This window comes from Lissotriton helveticus, chromosome 11 (genome assembly GCF_964261635.1).
Source record: "Lissotriton helveticus chromosome 11, aLisHel1.1, whole genome shotgun sequence".
NCBI lineage: Eukaryota > Metazoa > Chordata > Amphibia > Caudata > Salamandridae > Lissotriton > Lissotriton helveticus.
The window spans coordinates 1,021,456,763-1,021,470,239 of record NC_136072.1 but is presented as its reverse complement, the minus strand read 5'-3'; the positions used below and the strand labels follow the sequence as shown (position 1 = coordinate 1,021,470,239).

Sequence of the window (13,477 nt, the reverse complement as noted above, 5' to 3'; positions counted from 1 at the left end):
GTGATAATACACGCAACCTTGTGATCCGAGTCATCCCAGGGAGATGCGGATTCACATACCTAACCTCTAATGAGGGAGATAAGGTACCAATTGCATTTAAATCGCACTTGTACACTAAGGCTGAAATGAAATTTAGCCCAACGGAAAAAATTCTTACAGCAACACAGACAGCTATAGCAAAAGAACGAGCCCTGGCACAAGGTAAACGAATAATAATCGTGACACCAATACCAGCCTTAGAGGCGGTAACAAAGGCAAGCATTCCAAATGCGAAAGCACTCCATCCGAGATGGATACAATGGGCTAACTCTCTTGCTGCAACAGACGTGGTGTACGAATTTGATCCTTACTTAAAAACACAAGAATTTCTACAATATGAATTCGAATGTCCTCTGCCAACCGAAATTCTGCCTCTAGACCAATACGGCTGTATAATATATACAGACGGATCAGCACAACCCGCAGTAGGGGGTAAACAAGCTTACAGTGCTGCGTGCGCGATTGTTAAAGGTCGTTGGCACGAAGGGAAATTTAAACCAACCCTAACTAAGACCCAATCTCTAGGAGATTGCACAGCTCAGCGAGCTGAATTACTAGCATTCAAGATGGCGCTTGAAAATACCGATCGAGAATTCCCCACACTCATAGTGTGCGATTCGTATTATTGCGTTCAATCTTATAATGAATACTTGCAGATCTGGCTTCAAAATGGTTTCAAGGATGCGAAAGGAGGCACAATCAAGCATAAAATGCTATGGGAACAAGTAGCTCTTTTACAAAAAGAACTACCAAAGACTCACGTGATACATACACTGAGTCATCAACGTGATGGCGTTCACGTTGCAGGGAATTCATTGGCTGATGAGGCCGCGAAGGCAGCTGTGCAAACGGCTTCCGTAGCTGCCATCACCCGGTCAAAAACAAAAATAGACAGCGAAATATTACAAGCTGTCAGCGCTTCTGAAAAGGATTCGATAGAACCACTCCCTAAAGGCTTTCCATTAAAGTACTCATACATAACAGATGAAAACAATGTTCCTTTTGCTCAAATCCCTGGAGTGGGGGATAGGGCAATTCCAAACATGGAACACAGATTAGGACTAATAATAGCGGCACACGAAGGGCTTGCTTCTACCCATGCTGGCGTCTCAGCCACAGTATCATTATTAAAACAGAGATACTGGTGGCCGCAAATGAGAAGACAAACAAGGAACTATGTTCTAGCATGTGAAATATGTCAAAAAATGAAAGTATCAACTGTGAGACGTCCAGCACAGACGCCCCTTCTAATCTCGGATAAACCATTAGCCTGTGTTTATCTAGACCACTGTGGTCCCTTACAAAGGGACGGTAACTATAAATATATCTTGGTCGCAGTGGACTCATGCACGAGATTCATATGGATGTGGCCCCAGCGAACGGCTCACGCCAGAACTGTTATAAAAGATTTGCGGGTCTTTATCGGCACATACGCAATTGGCATTCTGCATTCGGACAATGGTCCTGCTTTTAGCTCTCGGGCTTATAAGGAGGCCATGGTCAGCATGGGCGTGCAATTGCGGTACTCTTGTCCATTTCACCCTGAGGGGAACGGAATTGTTGAAAGAAAAAACCGTGACATAAAGCAATCTATAACGGCAAAGGTATTAGGTTCGGGAGCTGGGTGGGTCAAACATCTAATAAGTGTCCAACGTAGTCTAAATAACTTGCCAAGAAATTCTCTGAAGGGATTCAGTCCGTACGAATTATTATTCGGAACTAGGATGTTGATCTCTGACCTTGATAGTCAGACTTCAGTGGTAACAGAAAAAAGCTTTGATGTCAAAGACCGTTTGGCTATTTTGCAGGACTTAAACAAAACAAGAAAAGACCTGAGCAACATACAGTTGAAAGAACAGCCAACAACCACTGAAGAATCACCACCTGTCCCAGCAAGACCTGTCTGGATTCCAAAAGTCGGGGATCTAGTCAGGGAGAAGATCGCGGTAAAGAAGGAATTTGGGCCTTCATACAGAAAAGCAGTTCCTGTCTTGTCTGTCAACGGGACAAGATCAGTTGTACTACCGCCACTTGCTGGAAAAAAGGAGAACCGAGTTGTATCCATCGACCTGGTAAAACCACAACATGTGGCCGATAACCAACGGTAGGCCAAGTGGACTCCCAATAAGTAGCAGAACACCAAGGTTTGCTACCAGTACAGAGGTCCTATCAAAGAGGCTCATCACATTCGAAACGCCTACAGAAGAACAACAAGGACTATGCAACAATGCAATAGAACTAAGACCTCTGAAAACCCAAATAAAGACATTTAGCAGAGACACACCAATCTATACAGAAGTACCAAGTGAAAATGCAAGAAACAAAAATCCTGAACCAATTGGAACAATTGACAGAACGGCATCCGGTTACTTCATCAACTTCGATGATTCCTCTGACGGTTTCAGCGAACAAAAGACACAGCCATCATCAAAATCCTTTAAAGACAAAGCGAAGGAACTTTTGAAACAACTAAAAGAAACATATCTGATTTCTCCATGGATTGAATTTTGGGTGGGTTTTGGTGCATTTATCCTCATACTTTGGCTCATCATGGTATTTACCTTGGGACGCTTCATTGAGGGAAAATATGCTAAAATGGACACAGCAAGTCAGAACATCAACTTGGTCCTCAAACCACACACATCTTCACACGTCGAGAAACGAGAACTTTCTTCAGAACTTTCTTCAGCCAACTTCACAGCAATTCCAATACCTGGTGGGGTAGCCTGGGACAACACTGACTATGAAATTTATGGTCCGGTCGAGATCCTGAAATATCCACACCAAATCAAGATCTCCTTGAGTGACTTTGCAAAACCAAACTCATTTGCTGATGATTGGGACTTTGAAAGTATTAACAATATGATGTCTGACTTAGTAATGTCTGCTAAATTTACAAAACATGATTATTTGCAGGGTTCTACAAATTATGACAGCATGTACTGCTATAACCATTATGGTAACCATTTCTTGCATAAATCTGCACAACCTAGAAATGTTTTAAATTTTAATCAATGGGAACATTGTGCTACACCTCCAAAAGGGAGCTCAAGAACCGTGTATGGCAAATATTCATATTTTTCAGGTTTTAACACAAGTAATGCGGAAACATTTTATTTTAAATTGTCAAACAAGACAGGGACCAAAACCATGATAACCAACACAAAATTGATTTATTCTGACTTATTCTTTGAACAAATGAATACTTTTGGATTTAATTATTGGGACAAAAATGTTGATTTGAAAAGTGTTTGGGGTACAAAAGAATGGCAAGTACAGGGTATAGAAGCTTTGTTTAGAGCCTGCATGATCCCAGAACAAATGATATTTTTAAATGACACTGTTCAACAAACCACCTGTCTTGGCTTAGCCAAAATCAAAGATTTAAATAACCCGTCTATTCCAAAGCCAACAATGTTTAGCAATAACTCTGATACAGATGAAGAAATAGACATAAACCATATACTTAACCAAAACAGAACACATCCTGATTGGAAACAATGGTTGATCTGGCCCACAGATACAAATAACTGTCAAGATAGATTCCTGAATAAAACACAGGGTTTCAAAATGACCAGGCCAGACCCTAGATATCCCCAAAGACATCACCCAGGGATAATAACAACCTACAGTGTGGGCAAATTATGCCTTCAATGGCTACAAACTTCCACACTGCCTGAAATTAAGCAACACCTAACTTTACTTATTGATGGTGCTGACTTGCGTGATTTCATACTGGGACCACGCAAACAGCGTCATAAGCGTTTCATAGCAGCCTCTGTATATGCAGCATACAATGAGGCCTGGAAGGTTACTCAAATTGAAACAGCAGAAAGAATACGGGAAATTGACCGTATTAATTTGGAAAAATCACTTTCTGTAGTGGACAATGGGTTAATGACTCTGTCCTCCAGAATTTTTTCATTGGACAGCATTGTGTCTTCAGCAATCGATATATTATCGCAAGACTTACTGTTATTACAACATGGTCAGTCACAATTGCGTTCTATTGTACAGCTTGGCTGGACGTTACAAAATCTGCGTTCTGGCTATGTGCCTTGGCGTTTAATCAACACAACGTCACTATTCCAAATCTTTAACCTTACTGATAGACAAATCGGTATGGCGCAGAAGGGTGCTGATTATACAATCTTGAGCATTGAAAAACTAGAAAGATTACCGTTGACAATGTCAGAACGACCTGTCAGTGAATGGATAATCCACGGAATCATAAATATTCCAATCTCAACCTTCAGGTTTCAATACTGCCAAAAATATATACAGGCTGGCATGTACGAGAAATTGGGAAAGGGGTACCTTAAAACAACTTGGAACCTGCCCTATTCACATGCATGTGTCAGTAACAAAGGACAGAAAGTGTTTCTTAGTGGCAACAATTGTGCTATGTCACTAAGCGGCACGCTTCTGTGTAACGGTATTAGTTTGCACGGAGCCTGTGAAGGGAATTCATACAACCTTTCATGTCACCAGCAAGGCACACCTGCAACTGAAATAGAACCATTCTTTCAAAGACTCTATAATGGGAGTTACATTCTTATTGTAGACCGCAGATGTTGTAGTCTTATGCCCGGGACTCCTTATCTCGTCACTACGACGGCGAAGGTCAAGTGCTGTGGACGTTCTTTGTTCCCCAGCTCCTTTCCAGACAGGGAGGCAAGGGCATGGCCCGGTTTGAAAATTACTTCTATTCGAATAGACACTTTAAGCAGAATGAAAACAGTGCTTCTTCAGACGCCTACAAGGCTCACGTCATCTAAAGAAACGTATGATCTACAAGTCGCAAGGACGACTGCAGAGATACATACATTATTATCAACTAATTCCCCCGTACATTTCGCAGAAATCCTGAGCGAAATCTTAAATATTTCTGATACCACTGGGGTCTCAAAGGTATTTAAGACAGTATTTTCGATGGCATTAACACCATTCAAAGCCATACTGGGTATTTTTCCAGATTTCGTCCATTCGATTTTTGGCGGACTTCCCTTGATCCTGGGACTAATTGCAGGAATCCTATTCCTAGTCCTTATTTTTCGTTATGGCAACCCATGTCACAGAACAAACTCTCGCGACAATGGAAGATACGATCCTAGCCATTGGATACCGGGACCGGATATCAAAAATCCTGGGACTCTCCCGGCTTAGAGACCTAAACATGACTTGGTTTCTATCATTTCGACCAATGTGGCAAAGGTGTGTTTTACCTGTACTAAGGTGTCTGCTATGCGGAGAAGAATGCGTGTTAGACACCTGTCTGACGCTACAATCGGATGCGCCGGTGGATGCAGATACACTGTTGGTTCCTACCAAGGTTCACGCACTGTGCTGCCCTCAAAGGCTGCCAATTCTGATGACGGCATTCCTGGAATCTTCACCACTGCGATTGAAGAGTAGTGAAGTTCAAGATGAAAGCAGCATCGAACAGGTACGACCTTCTGTCAGCAATGCAAATCAGAATGTCAATGGAGACAATCATGCGCACGAATGCATGGTTACCCCTATTTCCGACTTAGAGGAACTTTCCCATGAAGCTGTTGACAGTTTTTTCGAAAGCCTGAATGATATGATGTTCTCTCCGGAACAGAAATAGAGACTTTTGAGTAAACTCGCACACGGCGTTCCCTGAATTCGGCCTTCAACTTTAAAAATAAAGTCACATGAACAATTACAATCCAGTTCACGGACAGCAACTTTTTTCAGCAAGCCCCTAAAATATTTTTCTATATATTTTTCCCGGGACACTGATCTTCTGCTTAAAGTAAGAAACTATTCCTAGAGAACTAAGATTTCTATTTTTTTAGATACTTTATAGACTTTATATAGACTTTAGCTGCCCGCTGGTATGTTCACAAAATATATTATGTGATGAAATGGTTTCGACTTTTTTTTCTGTATAGCCATATTAAGAGCCATTTCATGTGTATTTCTCATATACCAACAAGCAATAATGCATAACAATGCGTGTTTACTTTTGCATTTAATTCATAGCTTAAGTGCATACGATATATATGACTGCAATTTTTCAGTATATTTGAAAATTTCGAAATGCATTTATGTATTTTGGGGTGGTAAGGTATACACTATACTCTATAGTATGTTGTACTATGTTATACTATGCATAGATTAGTAGATATGACCATAGTTAGCGTGGAGTGGGTGTCGTGTATTTCTATAGGTTCTGAATCGATCCCCCTATTCCTGACCCTATTCTGGTTAAACTTACTAGCTAGTTAACTAACAGTCAGCCCATGAGGCAAGAAAACCCCCATGATGCAGATACCGTTATCTGACGCAGTCACACTACGGCACAGGAACGTGTTATCTGATTAGGTCATAACGCTTGAGATCTAATTAGACAAGCGACATTCCTCCAGCCCCTGATAAGGCATACGACGTTCTCATAACAAATCAAACCTATGACAACCTGGATAATCCGTGCGGCCATTGTTTTGATTTCACAGAGAACTTTAGTAAAGAATGTGCTAACGAGCAAGTCGTATGACATCTTTATTGACGTACCTATGTCCATCCTTACGTCAATCCCGGCACCTTTAAGGTATAAATATTGCCGACCTTGCCCTATGCAAAACACACGCGTGGTGACAAGACGGAGCAGCCATACTTGCCGAAGCAGAGAGCAGAAGCAGACCCCGCAGGCAGCAGCCCCGCCTTCCTGACGCGCTGAGAGACGCGCTGCTATCTCAAGCCGAGAGACCCAGCACCGGCGCTTCCGGGTAGCCCTCGCAGGCAGCCTGGAATATCGAGAGCAGAGAAAGAGATACCATTCCTCATTCATCCTAAATTCCAGGTACAGAACTGAATAACCCCTCCTAGAGAATTCTTTAGTTATTCACTTGGCAAAAACAAACTTAACTTAAACTGTAACTTTCTATTCCCGCCCACGCATTAGACTTAGGTCAGGTACACGGGGTAGGCGTATTTAGAAACACCAGTTGAGTACGTTTAGTCAAATGTATATGTGTATGTAAATATATTTTAATCATTTTAAACATCATATGGCTCAGAAACCATATCAATGTTTTTACAGTATTATTTTATACTATTGCTTCTAATGTATGCACTTTACTTAACTATAAGTATCGCAATAATATCGATCCATTTCTCTTGTACGAGAAAAGAGACTGATCAATAAATAACATCTTTTATTGAATACGCCCGTCTCTTCCTTTTCTCTACATTCTGATGAGACTAAGAATGCACGTACTGACTGAGTAAAATAATTGCCTTGTGCTCACACGACTCTTGAGATTGACTCTTGATTAGGGGAGAGCAAAGTTGTCATGTTCTATGGTTGTCAGAAACTAAATCCCTTCTTGTCTAATCAGGGAAGTTAATCCTTCCTTGAACATTCGAGAAAGTTTCTAGCGAACTCTGAGCTTAGCTGGCAAACCCAAAAATTAAGTCTAGTATCGACAGTAGTAGACCTAGTTAACGTCTGGCCTAGGTCTTTACTGCTGTAGGTACTATTCCAATGCGCAGAGCCTATTGGGAAAATAGGAACTACACTACACTTTCTCTTTTTCTTGGATTCCCCACATAGACGCTCCCGTACTATTTCTTTTGTTTGCTGACTGGCTCCTTGTATTCATGATGTTCGTCCTCTTTCTGTCATTCAGGTCGTCTTTTTTCTATTTTTATGTTTCCCTATGCCAGGTTTAAATGTATTATCCCTTAATGTTAAGGGTTTAAATCACCCGGTGAAGAGGTCGAAAATCTTAGACTACTGTAAGTCTTTGTCTTCTGATTTGGTTCTTTTTCAAGAGACCAAGGTTACTAACAAAGAGGCGTTGTTTTTAAGGAAGGAGTGGGTTTTGGATGTTTGCTGTTCTGATGCCCTTGGTAAACGCAATGGAGTCATTACGCTGGTTTCAAAGAATTCTGGTTTATCGATACTGTCTTCCGATCATGATTCGGAGGGTCGCTGGCTGTTGTCTAAATTGTCGGATGGACAGCATGATCTGTATGTGATGAATATCTATGCTCCTAACGTTGATGATCCATCCTTCTGGAAATCGGTCACTACAAAATTAAATGACACCCCGCACTCTGGTAATCTCATTGTTGGTGGAGATTTCAACTTACCAATGGATCCTCTTTTAGACAGGAATTCTGCCTTTCAATTTCGTCCTCCTTAATCTCACAAACAAATGATCAACATGTGCTCCATTATTCATCTTCAAGATATTTGGCGTCTTCATAATCCCACTGGTAGTGATTTTTCTTTCTTCTCCTCACCTCACTCTTCCTTCTCTCGTATTGATTATCTCCTGGTTCATTCTTCTCTTGTTTCATCTTCCTCTTCTCCGCTTATACATCCTATTTTGATCTCTGATCACGCTGCGGTAACTTTTACGTTGTCATCCTTTGCCCCTAAATCACGTGCTCGATCGTGGAGATTAAATACCGAAGTATTGCATGATTCTTCTCAGGTTCATGAGTTTTCTGAAGCTATAGATACCTTTTTCCATGAAAACGAAGGTTCTGTTTCTTCCCCAATTGTTCTTTGGGACTCCTTTAAATGCACTTTCCGTGGTCAAGTTATTAAATGTATGTCCAAACGTAATGCAGATATTAAAAAGGAACTTACGGATTTGTCTTCTGATATAAAATCTCTGGAAGCTTCTTTTAGGCACTCTAAGGATCCAACTTGTTTACAACAAATAAAGCTACTAAAATACAAATATAATACCATTGTTACTAAACGAGCTTATATTGGGGTGCAAGCTCAAAAATCTAAGAAGCTATTATTAAAAAATCGGGCTGGGAAACTTTTGGCGGCTACGTTAAAATTTCAGGATTTTTCTTTCAAATCTTCGCAAATTTCTTCCATTACTGACCACACAGGCTCTAAGAAATTCCAAACAGGGGAAATTCTTGAAGTTTTTCGTGATTTTTATAATAAGTTGTATACTCCTTCTACTCATTCCTCTTTTGAACAATGTCGCGATTTTTTAAATTCAGTTCCGATTCAATCGGTCTCTGATGCTGATCGCTCTATTTTGAACAAGCCTATTTCTCCCGACGAAATCGTTTCTGCGATTAAAGCTACTCGTTCTGGCAAGGCTCCAGGCCCTGATGGTTATCCCATTTTATTTTATAAAACTTTTCTTCCTACGCTTGTCCCCAAATTGAAATCTGTCTTTGATTCCTTTGTTAGGGATGGAGCTGTTTCTGGTACGGCTGCCGAGGCTACCATAGTGGTGCTCCCGAAGGAAGGGAAGGACCATTCGGATCCTAAAAACTTCCGACCTATTTCTCTCCTTAACATGGATGCTAAGATTTTTGCTAAAATCCTGGCCAGAAGGTTAGAATCCTTTATCCCTCATCTTGTGCACCCTTCCCAAACTGGTTTTGTGAAAGGACGTCTTGCGCGAGACAATGTCCGCACATTCTGTCATATTCTCGGGGCGGCTAAACGATCTCATCTTCCCGCCGCGGCTGTGGCCCTGGATGCGGAAAAGGCCTTTGATAAGGTCTCTTGGCCTTTTCTTCGTGCTGTTTTGTGTGCGCATAACCTAAGTGACTCTTTCATTAATATGGTGATGTCCTTATATTCTCAACCTAAAGCTAACATTAGAGTCAATGGTGCTACATCTTCGTTTTTCAATCTTCATCAGGGCACCAGACAGGGATGTCCTTTATCCCCACTTTTATTCCTACTTTCTATTGATCCCCTTCTTCGTTTGATTGAGTTACACCCTGACATCAAAGGTTTTTCTTTTGGGCCTCACTGTATTAAAACTGCTGCATACGCAGATGATGTTCTCATCTTTTCAGATGATATCGCTTTGGCAATCCCTGCTATCTCTGTTACCATTTCTTTATTCTCTTCGGTTTCAGGGTATACCCTCAATAAAGATAAGACGGAAATGTTCCCTTTGAATGCATATTGTTTCCCTTCCCATATGGGCTCAGCGGGCTTTAAATGGCAATCTACACACCTGAAGTACTTAGGAATTTATTTTTGTTCTACTCTGTCTGCCACCGCTGCCTATAATGAATCCCAGACTATCCTTAAAGTGCGTCGTCTTCTGGATACATGGTCTCCGAAACATATCTCATGGTGGGGTCGCCTTCAGACTCTCAAAATGATGATTACGCCGATTATTAACTTTGTTTCATCCATGATTCCCCTCAAATTGTCAGATTCCTTCTTTCGCGAAATTGATACTCTGACTTCTAAATTTTTGTGGAATGACAAACGTGCTCGCCTTGCATACAAATTTTTGCGTCGTCCTTGTGATATGGGAGGTTGTAATTTTCCTGACTGGGAACAATACCAAATTGCCTTTTTGGCCTCTCAAGGTGCTTTATGGTTCTCTCCGCCGGCTCTTCACGTTCCCTCTTGGCTGCTCATAGAACAGGTACTAGCATCCCCTTTGCCTCCCGCCTCTTTTTGCACCACTTCTACTTTCCATATCCTGTTTTCCCGTACTATCATTCTTGATACAATTGCTGCGGTCAGGAAAGTAGATAAGAAGGTGGCGATTCCTTTGCATAAAACTAGGTGGTCATCTATCTGGCGAAATTCCAAAATTAAGCTTATCATTTCTCCAACTCTCATGTCCTATTGGGCACGTAAAGGGATTTCTCTTGTCCACCATCTCTATGGTGTTTCTGATGAACCATTACCCTTCTCTACATTGGCTCGAAAGCATTCTTTAACAAACCTGGATTTTTATACTTTTCTTAAAATTAAGGTGGCCATTGCTAAAGTGCGTCTTCATCCTACTTCTTCTACAATCTCACTCTTTCAGCTATGGATTAAATCTGGTCATGTCGCCTCCAAAATTTATAAATTTTTGTCTTCTGCTTCACTTCCTGCACAGACCGTTGCTCAACAAAAATGGCTACATCATTTTGACCATGCTATTACGGAGCATATTTCCCCTGATACCTGGCAATCAATTGGTAAATTTTCTCTCCGTAATAAGATCGCGCCTTCTTTAATGCAGTCTAAGTTTTTCTCTATTAATCTTCTCCATTGGACACCTGTACGTCTTCATTCGCTTACCCTTAAAGATGACAATTTATGTTGGAGCTGCGGTTTGGAGGCGGGCGACTTTCCTCATATGTTTTTCCATTGCTCCTTGCTTCAACCTTTTTGGAACCTCATCCAGAAGCATCTCTCTCTTATCTTTGGTTGTGAGCTCCAACTTTCCTTCCCCTTAATCTTGCTAGGTCCACTGGCGGCCCCTACTCCTCTCCCTTTAGATCCATTGGAGTTGCAGTTGTTAGATCTTCTCCTGACTGTCGCGGTGAAAATTATTCTTATGGAGTGGAAATCCTTTTCATCGGTTTCCTATCATACGTGGTGGGCTTGGGTCTCCTTTTTACGCAGTGCACACACTTCAGTTGATCAAGCTCACCTCTCTCCATCTATTTCTAGTGGGGTTTGGCAGGCTTTGAATGATTATATGGAGTTGTCTTCCAAAGGGTTGGTTCCTCAGTTTCCTTTTGATGTATTGGCATAATTATTGTTTCTTATTGGTCTCTGGGCTGGGGTTGTCCTGTGGGAATCCGTCTTTTTTCTCTTTCTTCTTCTCTTCTTTCTTTCCTGTCTTCTTTTCCCATTCATCCTCTCTTCACTCTTTCTCTTTTCTCCTCTCTTTTCTTTTCTGTTTCCTCCCTTATCCCCTTCTCCACATTTTGATAAGTGATACGTTTGTTTTATTGCCTTGACAGAGGCTTTTACTTGAATGCAATTTATATCTCTCATGGGCTAATGTCCCTTGTGTATATATATTCTCTTAGTTTACCTATTAATTTTAGCCCTTTTTGCACATGTCTCTTGCATCGAGTGTATCACTTGTATTGTATTTCCTATTCATTATCCTTACCGTTATTCTCATTAATAAAATTTTCTTGAAATAAAAAAAAACATTGCTTTCCCTCTCCCAGAACGTCTTCCCTCCAACTCCACAGATAAGAGGTCAATCAGGTTGCACCATCTCTTTGGAATAGGTAATCTCCCCTCATTCCCATCATCAAACAAAAGACAACACAGCTGCACAACCTTGGATGTATCATCAGTTCGGACTGCATAGTACAAGAGGATCATTCTCATCTCCATTCATGGTGTAAACCACAACTTCTTCCAAATAATCCTGCCTTCTCTAACATACCTAAAAGAAAAACAAGGAGCAACTCTTCTCACTAGGATAGGTTATCCTGCTCTTGAAATAGAAAGGAAAACGTGAAAGCACATTTTGAAATCAGCATTGTTTATCAGTGAAAGGCTTTGAGCAGCTGAGGCCTACTCGCAGTTAGGCCAAAGTTGACGCCTTAACCGCGGCAGTTATTCTGCCGCGGTGCGGGCGTTCAAAAGGGTGGGCGGGGCAGCTTCGGCCGTTGGCTGACGGCAGCACTAGGGAGGTAGTGCTGCCGTCGGCCAACGGCCGAAGGCAGCACGGAACGGGTTAAGAATGCACATTTGGTTAATGTGAATGTACTATCAGCTAAATGATTATACTTCAGTCACATAAAGTGTGGCTTCTTTATACGTGTTCATCCACACATTAACACTTGGGTTAACATATGATTAATAAAGGTTATAAAGAATTCATTTTTCACTGCTCCATAACTATAGAGTTTTATATTGAATAGAATTTCATAATGTTGTTTTCATTATTTCAGTTACACAACTCTGGGTTTGTGACAGTGTCAAAATGTTGATCTTACATTCACCATACCTGCTTCTTTCCTCTTTTTATAATCTTCCTTAGTTTAGCAACAGTCTACTTTTTGTGCGTTTTGCGCACAGAGGCAGATCCACTCTCCTCTCAATACATTCTTTGGAGATATTCTCCAACCAACCTTCATTCCTCATCCTGCCTTGTTGGTGTTGTCACTTACAACTACTGGGCTAGCAAACGCAGGTGATTTACTAGAGATGGTCCAAGTGCCAAAAAAGGAAAAATAGGAGTAGCCCATGGTTTGTTAACAGTGCCTAGTAAGTGAGACCCTAGACACTGGAGGGATTCTATTTTGGACCCCATAAAACACCCTTCATCAAACCAGCATCCATCTTTAAATAGCATTATACATGCTTCATTCTTTTGTTTCCAAGTATGACAACCACTGACAATGGATCAATTTAAATGTAAAATAGTCATTGATCAGAAATAAATGTACTCCATGTTGACTACTAAGGGAATATGCTCTTAACTATAAAATGATCCTGCTTTGTACATGTGCTAATGCTTTTGAGATGTCCTTTGTGAAATGGTATTAATGACAGAGAGAGAGAAATTTATTTAGACCGTGGTCTTTAAACAATGAGATCGAAAATAGAAATGCATCACATCAATATCAAAACCGTACACAATTCAAAAAAATCATAAAATCGTTAAAAAGAATTTTAAAACACATGCTATACATAATAACATTGCAAGTT

General features: G+C 40.9%; 1 protein-coding gene across 1 annotated transcript in view; it reads left to right on the top strand.

Annotated features, from left to right (window-relative positions):
• RPH3A (rabphilin 3A) overlaps positions 1-13,477 on the top strand; it is a 1,088,002-nt gene that overhangs the window by 694,204 nt on the left and 380,321 nt on the right. The gene's annotated exons all lie outside the window — the stretch shown is intronic.